This window comes from Pristis pectinata, chromosome 19, assembly GCF_009764475.1.
Source record: "Pristis pectinata isolate sPriPec2 chromosome 19, sPriPec2.1.pri, whole genome shotgun sequence".
In the NCBI taxonomy this organism is placed as follows: Eukaryota; Metazoa; Chordata; class Chondrichthyes; order Rhinopristiformes; family Pristidae; genus Pristis; species Pristis pectinata.
Genome location: NC_067423.1, coordinates 26,008,017 through 26,016,089, shown reverse-complemented (window position 1 = coordinate 26,016,089; position 8,073 = coordinate 26,008,017). Strand labels below are relative to the sequence as shown.

Genomic DNA, 8,073 nt, shown 5'->3' with positions numbered 1-8,073 from the left:
ATCATTCAGTCCTTGAAATTATCAGATGCTGGAAAATGTTCAGATATTGGGAATAGCTCTTCCACAAAATATTGATAACCAAAGAATGTAATAATGTGATAACATCAGTGATAAAGATGTTTAAAAAAAAATAAAGGTCTTTGCCTTTTTTCTAGGTTTTTTGCTAATGTTACAAATGGTAGCTAGAAATCACAACAATACATTCCTCTATCATTACATGATCTCTGGGGTTAATGCAATAATTCATTTAGCACATGGTTTACATTGTGTGTATTCCTAATGGTTTGCTGATGATATCACAAATTCAGAGAATGATCTACTTTTGTCAATAAATCACAAAACTTTGTGATCTAGCATTAATTCAGGTTAGCCGATGATTATTCATCCCCTGCCAGTTTCACATAGCTAGCTACATCTTTTTATTCTTGCTGTGATCTGAATGGTGTTGACTGGTAACAATAAAAAGTAATTCCTGAAATATTGTTGTCACGTGTAAAAAAAAACAAAATAAGACATTTTAGTACATTTGTGGATATATTTTTCAAAAATATGATGCAAGTTAAAATTGAGCCTTCATTTCCATTAAACTTTCTAGCTGAGATTACACAAGTGAACTAGACAATTCCTTTTAAAAAGTAATACATGCCCTTAAACTGTCAAATTAAAAACTATGATCTAGACTAGATCATCTGGATGACTGGTTTGTTAAGTGGTCTAGCAGGAATCTCTACCCCATAACTGTTTAAAGTGGAGAAGAAACATTCAGGAGGGCAGTGAGAGCCTCCATTTCCTTGGGGAGCAGGCTAAAGCCCAAAAAAGGTGCAAAAACTGCACCACCTCCCACACTCCTCCCTCCCTTCTCCATCATGTATCTTCAGTCTCACTTGTGGCAGAGAATGCATGTCCCACATTGGCCTCATCAGTCACCTCAGAACCCACAGAAATGGAGTGAAATCAAAGCAGCGTCATCCTCAGGGACTGTCCAAAAAGAAGATAACAAGAGGGAAAGTGGGTTTAACAATCCAGTAGATGTGTAGGTATCTTTAAATGTCATAATGTAGAAATTAAGAAATGCTACAACTTCACAGTAGATAAAGGCTGTCCTTTCATGCAATAGATATGCCTATTAAAGTACATTCTAAGTCTATTTTTAACTCAATTGTACAAATTCCTGTTGTGATTTCACTCGCACAAATCACATTAATCCTCCTACCACAGTCTCCTCAAGGAAAGTGGAAAAATATAAAAAATTTTATTTTTGTTGAGCCTCTCCCCTCACTTTGATTTTTTTTTTCTTCTTCCTGATAATAACATTCATTTCCACCTCCCCATTTAAGTCCACGGTTAAAAATACAGCTGGATCCTAATTACATAATTGGGGTTCAATCTGTTTAATTAAAGAAGGATCCTGGCAGTTTCTGCAAATTTCGCTCAGAACAGCAGCTTCAAAATTTAGACTGCAGGATCACAATCATAAATCCAAGACTTAATTTTATATCTCTCTTTGGGATATCTTGATGTTACGAAAGGTATTAAATTATTCTTTTTCCCTCCCTTCTTTCCACTACATGGGCAGAGTTAGCCTTCAAAGTAAACCATTTTGTTACTAACCTGTCCAAAAAAATACAGTATGACCTAGAAATTCACTCCTGCACTGGTGTTTTTGGTTGTACTTTTCTATTTGAAAATGCACCCTAGTCAGAAAAAAATGCACTAATAACTAATTCCAGTCATTCAATTGGGAACTTCATGGTGTGAGTTTTGCATGCACGTCTGTGATTTTTTTTAAATGCCAGATTTGCACCAATTGTCATTAGTTCCTTGTAGTGCTGGAGAAATTAGTTCAAGGTGTTCTCAGGAACAACCAATATTGATCACTCCTGAGGTAACCCATGATTTTACTGCAGAGGGCCAAACCCCCAGTCCACATGTCACTTTCATAGTACTGACAACCCTCACAGGCACTGATTAAACTCCCTGACCTTTGACCCTCCAACACAACAATGAGCTGAACCTCCCATCGCCCTGGAGTCCTAATGGCATTAGGGTTTGGGTTTGAGTTAGGATTAGATGTCATGACCTTCCAATCGTCAGATATTCCCAGACCCAGATCACCTGACCACCTGGTGCCCTGATGGCACCAAATATCACTCCTCCCAACCCCCTACCCCACTGTCCCCGAGGATGCCGTCCAATTCCCGTTCAACCCTGCCCTCTCTGATTATCCACAACATGCCCTGATGCTCTGATTACCACCCACTTCAGGCCCACATAAGGGCTCTCATTACCTTCTAACCACCAGACCTAGCCTTTGACCCAGACAGTGCATTTTTCTTCATTTCCATAGACTTGTCCTGCAGTTTCTAGACGTACCCATTGTATGTATCATTCATCAATTAGCATAAGAGTTTAATGTAACCTTACGATAGCCAAGCATCCAACATGCTGTTAAGGCTGAAACTGAATATGAAGAAGGGGCAACCAAGGCTTTATTATTGGTCATTGTATGTAAGAACAAAGGAAGATCCAAAACAGATGCAAAAGGCTCTTTTGATGGTAACTCCCAAATCAATCTTTGAGTTATGCCTAGACCAGAAAGCTGCATTCCCAATGTGGAAAGCTACACCAGATTTCAAGATTGGGCTGCGAAAAATAGTAATGTTTCGATTAAATATATGCCAAAGGAGCACAGTTTTTGTCTCTATGCTGAAAATTATTAAGGCTATGAATTATCTGTGGCCAGTTATCACAGATAAAATGATAGGGTAACGTCTAGAAGATAATGGGTGATATATGTAAAATGTATGTCATCCAATTGGTCAATAAAGAGGAAGCTCTCTGTGTTTAGAATGGTAAAGAATTATCAGGGACACATGGACAGTCTGTGAGCTGAATCTGATCCAATTATTCCACATCTATGAACAAGGATGTATTATTGCTGTTTATTTTCTTGATTTTGATTTAATTATGATACTATAGGACAGTTGTATAAAAACAGAAAAAGATACTGTCAGTTGTTCTTGTCCTCAATGAATGTGTAGGATGAACTCACCTGTGATTTAATTTAATTCTGTTCTGTAAAGGCATATTCTTTACAACATTTAAATTTGGAAAAAAAGACCGAGAGCAACAAGATTACATACGTCTTTCCCGAAAGAAGTTTCAATACACTTATTTGAGATTTTAAGGATGATTCAGTGCACTAGTTCTTTATACTGACAACAGACAGCTAAAGTAAAAATAATCATATCATTAGCCAAAATTAATTAAAACTTGAGATTGTAATGATTTGATTCATTTGATATTGCTTGTTTTAAGGACGGTACAGAGGTGCAGTTAGTGGAGCTGCTTCCTCACAGTTCAATTCTAACCTCTGGTGCTGTGCGTGTGGAGTTCGCACATTCCCCCTGCGACTGTGAGCGCTTCCTCTGGTGCTCTGGTTTCCTCCCACATCCCAACGATATGGGGGTTGGTAGGTTAATTAGTCACTGCAAATTGCCCCAATATATAGGTGGTAGAATTATAAGGAAGGCAGGGAGAATCGGTTATGATGAAAATGTAAAGGGGAATGGGATTGTTCTGTAAACCAGCACAAAATTGATAGACTGAGTGGCCTCCTATGTGCTAAGGAAATGTGGAAGTGATTTGGAAATTAGCATGGAACAGATGGGTTAATCAAGGAGCCATTGCTAAGGCTCAAAATTAGCTTTGCATTTTTGTTAAACATTTTTCCAACTGAAAAATTATTTTTGCATGTGTTTTTCAAAATGATTTATTTTTTCATAAGGTAATGTAATAATTTGTAAAACTGTTTTAATGCATATCTTTTAAGCTGGATTTCCTGTACATCCTTGCCACTATATTTCTACATATAATCTGAGTGTTTAGCCTTTGCATTACATGTTTTGATGTTGTATGGAGTGATGCTGTTGGATCTATGTCTGCCTTGCTGACTTCTGTGCTGCCTAACTAAAGGATGATACAGCTAGCAAGACCACTCAGTGCTCCCAGCTTCACATCAGGGTAAAGCAAATACTCACAGCATCAGCTTAGTTTCATAATTCACTTTGCTGTCTGTTATTTTCAATCACATATGATATTGTAACATAACTAATCTAAAACAGATCACTTTATTTTACTGTATGTGTCCAGGATGTAAGTATTTATACAAATTTTTATTGTGATGTACAGTTAGTTTTCTGCTTTGAGTTAGGTTGAGTTAGGTCCTACAATAGACAGGTCCAGTTCTTCCATTGCCAGATTTTGATTTGATGCCAGATTTTGACTGGAAACCAGATGAGAGATGCTTTAAACCGGCATAGATCTGCACAGTGGGAAATAGAAAATGAATGTTAAAATTATGAATATCATAGCACTAAATGATTGGCTAATTACAGATTATGTGTTATTGATGAAACTTTTAACTCTGTATTTAAGATATAAGCCATTTGGTTCCTCATCTGTAGAGTAATTACAAATCAAATTGATCAAAATTGTAAGTATGTCATGGCTGTTTAAGAAATGAACCATAACACAAGGAATGTAAGATTCTTCTTTAAAATGTCAGCTTGAATAGATGGCATTGAACCATTTGTTCTAGATTAGTCGTGTTGCTGTTTTGCAGGATAGTTACAACTCTGAAATAGTCGATAAATCTGTAAAGTTGGTTAAAGTGAAAAGTAAAGCTGACAGAAGCCTGATTCTAATCAAGCTACATCAATTGTGTTCACATTGCTAGTGTATAAAAGCTGACAATTCATTTCAGATTTGATGGTGCATACCCAGAATTGTCAATATTTGGCAAATTTTAGATGTGCAATTTTCATCAACTGGGCAGAAATTAAATCAATGTACAGCTTCTTGCCAAACATATGAAGCTCCTCCCTATTCCCTAGTGCAGTGTTATACTTGGCTTTGTGGTAGTACCCTCACCTTTGAAAATGAGAATTTGAAATTGCATGCACAAACAGATCTGTTCATCTGAGGACCTCTCAGATGAACTTTAAAATATCTCAGTTCCATTTCAAGAAGAACAAGAGAGATTTTTCAACTTCTCAGCCAATGTGAACCAAACTATCTAGACAAACCAAGTGAGTGAGCAAAACTATTGAAACCAAGTAAGAATAGGAAATGTTGGGGTGAAGCTTGGTTCCTGCACCAACTCGAGAGAGAGGTCTGAGATTTCAAAGGGTTGATGAGACATGGAAATTAGGAAGTTAAGGAGAAGGTAAGAATTTTCTGTAGATTATTTGACCTCTGTTTAATTTTTTTAAATTATTTCTGTGTTGTTTGCATTTTAATGAACTTTATTTCTAAGCATTTATTTCATGTTTAATGTTTTCCAGTGTTTCAACAGTTAACAACATATACAGCTTTGACAGGAGGCAAAGCTTCATCCCCAGCTTTGCAGACTGTTGATGGTTGTAGAGATGTTCTGGGGAAGGGTCCTTAGTACTACACCAACTAATGTCTACTTGCTATGAGCCTTTGATATAGGATGTGAAGTTGTGGAAAACCTGCAAAACTGGCCTTCCAACTCTGGATCTGAATGTGTATGTGCAGGGATCATGGGTGGTAACACAAGGAAGTGATCTGGATCCAGCATGATGCAGCCCTGTTAAGGAGTGATGAAAAGTTTGGTCAAAAGCTGGCTCTAAGGGTCCAAAATTATGAGAAAATTCAGGAGGCTGGGGAAAGGAGTTCTGGAACTTGGAGCTTTATTATCTGAAGGCACAGGCTGATTGGAATAAGTAGCCTGTTCCTTATAAAGAGCTACAGTTAATGTATGAGAGCTTTTGTTTAAAAGTGCTTCCATCTACTGTAAGCAGTGTTGCAGCAACCTCAAAGTAACATCTCATTTGCAGCTCAATTTAGACTGTTGATTGGTCACAGTCACTTCTTGGGTGATTTGCTGAAGGGTTCATTGCTGGTGATATGTTTGCTTCTGATTGTTTCCTGGAACTATGGTGTTGGTGCAACATTAAAGGGCAGCAACTGCTTGTTGGGGTCAGAGGCAGAAAGGCAACAATACAGGTCTCAATTTCCAGTAAGTAGAGCAGCATCAAAGGTGAACCTTTGGGATATTCCATATTTCCAAAAGTTTCCACAGAGGTTCTGTTCACAGAGTTAACAAAATGATTAATGCAACAGTATAAAATGATTATGACTTGACATGCTGTTTTATCTCACCATAAAATAATGTTTCTTCCCTGGGACATCCAGGACAGGAAGCCCAACGCAGTACATTGCAATGATATGGAGAGAGACGGTACAATCAATTGGCCCATATATAGTAAGCCTTGACCAGAGAGAGTTGAGTGATTCCATCTGAAAGGGAAGGCTTGATGTTAAGTATCCTTGAGTAGCTGGTGACCAAAAATAAGGCCTTGAGCCCATTTTGTTTATTGCAGATGCTTTCATGGTTTACTAATGATTAGCTGCCAGAAAATTAATTAAACTTACAAGGAAATATAAAGCAATGTGCCATTTGTAACTAATAGAGAATTTTTAAAAGACTTGCATGTACATAATACCTTTTCATGTTTCTTTCAGAGTATCCCAAAACACTTTATTGGTATTGGTTTATTATTGTCACTTGTACCAAGGTACAGTGGAAAAACTTGTCTTGCATACTGTTTTTACAGATCAATTCATTACACAGTGCAGTTACATTGAGTTAGTACAGAATGCACTGAGGTAGTACAGGTAAAAACAATAACAGTACAGAGTAAAGTGTCACAGTTACAGAGAAAGTGCAGTGCAATAAGGTGCAAGGTCACAACAAGGTAGATCGTGAAGTCAGGGTCCATCTCATTGTATAAGGGAACCGTTCAATAGCCTTATCAAAGTGGGATAGAAGCTGTCCTTAAGTCTGGTGGTACGTGCCTTCAGGCTCCTGTATCTTCTACCTGATGGAAGAGGAGAGAAGAGAGAATGACCTGAGTGGGTGGGGTCTTTGATTATGCTGGCTGCTTCACCAAGACAATGAGAGGTAAAGACAGAGTTCAAGGAGGGGAGGCTGGTGTCTGTGATGTGCTGGGCTGTGTCCACAACTCTCTGCAGTTTCTTGCGGTCCTGGGCAGAGCAGTTGTCATACCAAGCTGTGATGCATCCAGGTAGGATGCTTTCTGTGGTGCATTGATAAAAGTTGGTGAGTGTCAAAGGGGACAAACTGAATTTCTTTAGCCTCCTGAGGAAGTAGAGGCGCTGGTGAGTTTTCTTGGCCGTGGCATCTATGTGATTTGACCAGGACAGGCTATTGGTGATGTTCACTCCCAGGAACTTGAAGCTCTCAACCCTCTCGACCTCAGCACCGTTGATGTAGACAGGTGTATGTACACCGCCCCCTTTCCTGAAGTCAATGACCAGCTCTTTTGTTTTGTTGACATTGAGGGAAAGGTTGTTGTCATGACACCATTCCACTAAGTTCTCTATCTCCTTCCTGTACTCCAACTCATCACTGTTTGAGATTCGGCCTACAATGGTTGTATCATCTGCAAACTTGTGGATGGAGTTAGAGCAGAATCTGGCCATGCAGTCATGAGCATATAGGGAGTGGAGTAGAGGTCTGAGGACACAGCCTTGTGGGGCACCAGTGTTGAGAATAATCGTGTCGGAGGTATTGCTGCCTATCCTCATTGATTGCAGTCTGTTGGTTAGAAAGTCAAGGATCCAGTTACAGACGGAAGTGTTGAGTCCTAGGTCTCGGAGTTTGGTGACAAGTTTGCTTGGGATTATTGTATTGAAGGCAGAGCTGTAGTCAATAAACAATAGTCTAATGTAGGTCTAACGTTTACAGCACATGATTGACTATACTTGAATAGTGCATGTGTTAATCTAGGAGGAACAGTAGCTAATGTATACATTTATCCACAATTTAATGATAATTCGTTTCAGAAATGCTGATTGGGGTTTAAATATTGTTCTGGGATTTCTCACACATTACTCCTTAGTACAGCATCAGGGATTTTTTTATGACCAGCTGACTAAAGATGGGGCCTCACTCTGTCCCATCAGGGAGGTGGCACCTTCAATAACGTGATGATCCCTCAGCACACCACTGGAATCTCAGGC

At 38.7% G+C, this 8,073-nt stretch overlaps 1 long non-coding RNA gene across 1 annotated transcript in view; it reads right to left on the bottom strand.

Moving 5' to 3' along the window:
* Positions 1-4,199: 4,199 nt before the first annotated feature.
* Positions 4,200-8,073, bottom strand: part of LOC127580451 (uncharacterized) — a 97,645-nt gene continuing 93,771 nt past the window's right edge. The window contains exon 3 of the long non-coding RNA XR_007957824.1: positions 4,200-4,324. This is a non-coding gene — a long non-coding RNA (uncharacterized LOC127580451). The remainder of the gene's footprint in view (positions 4,325-8,073) is intronic.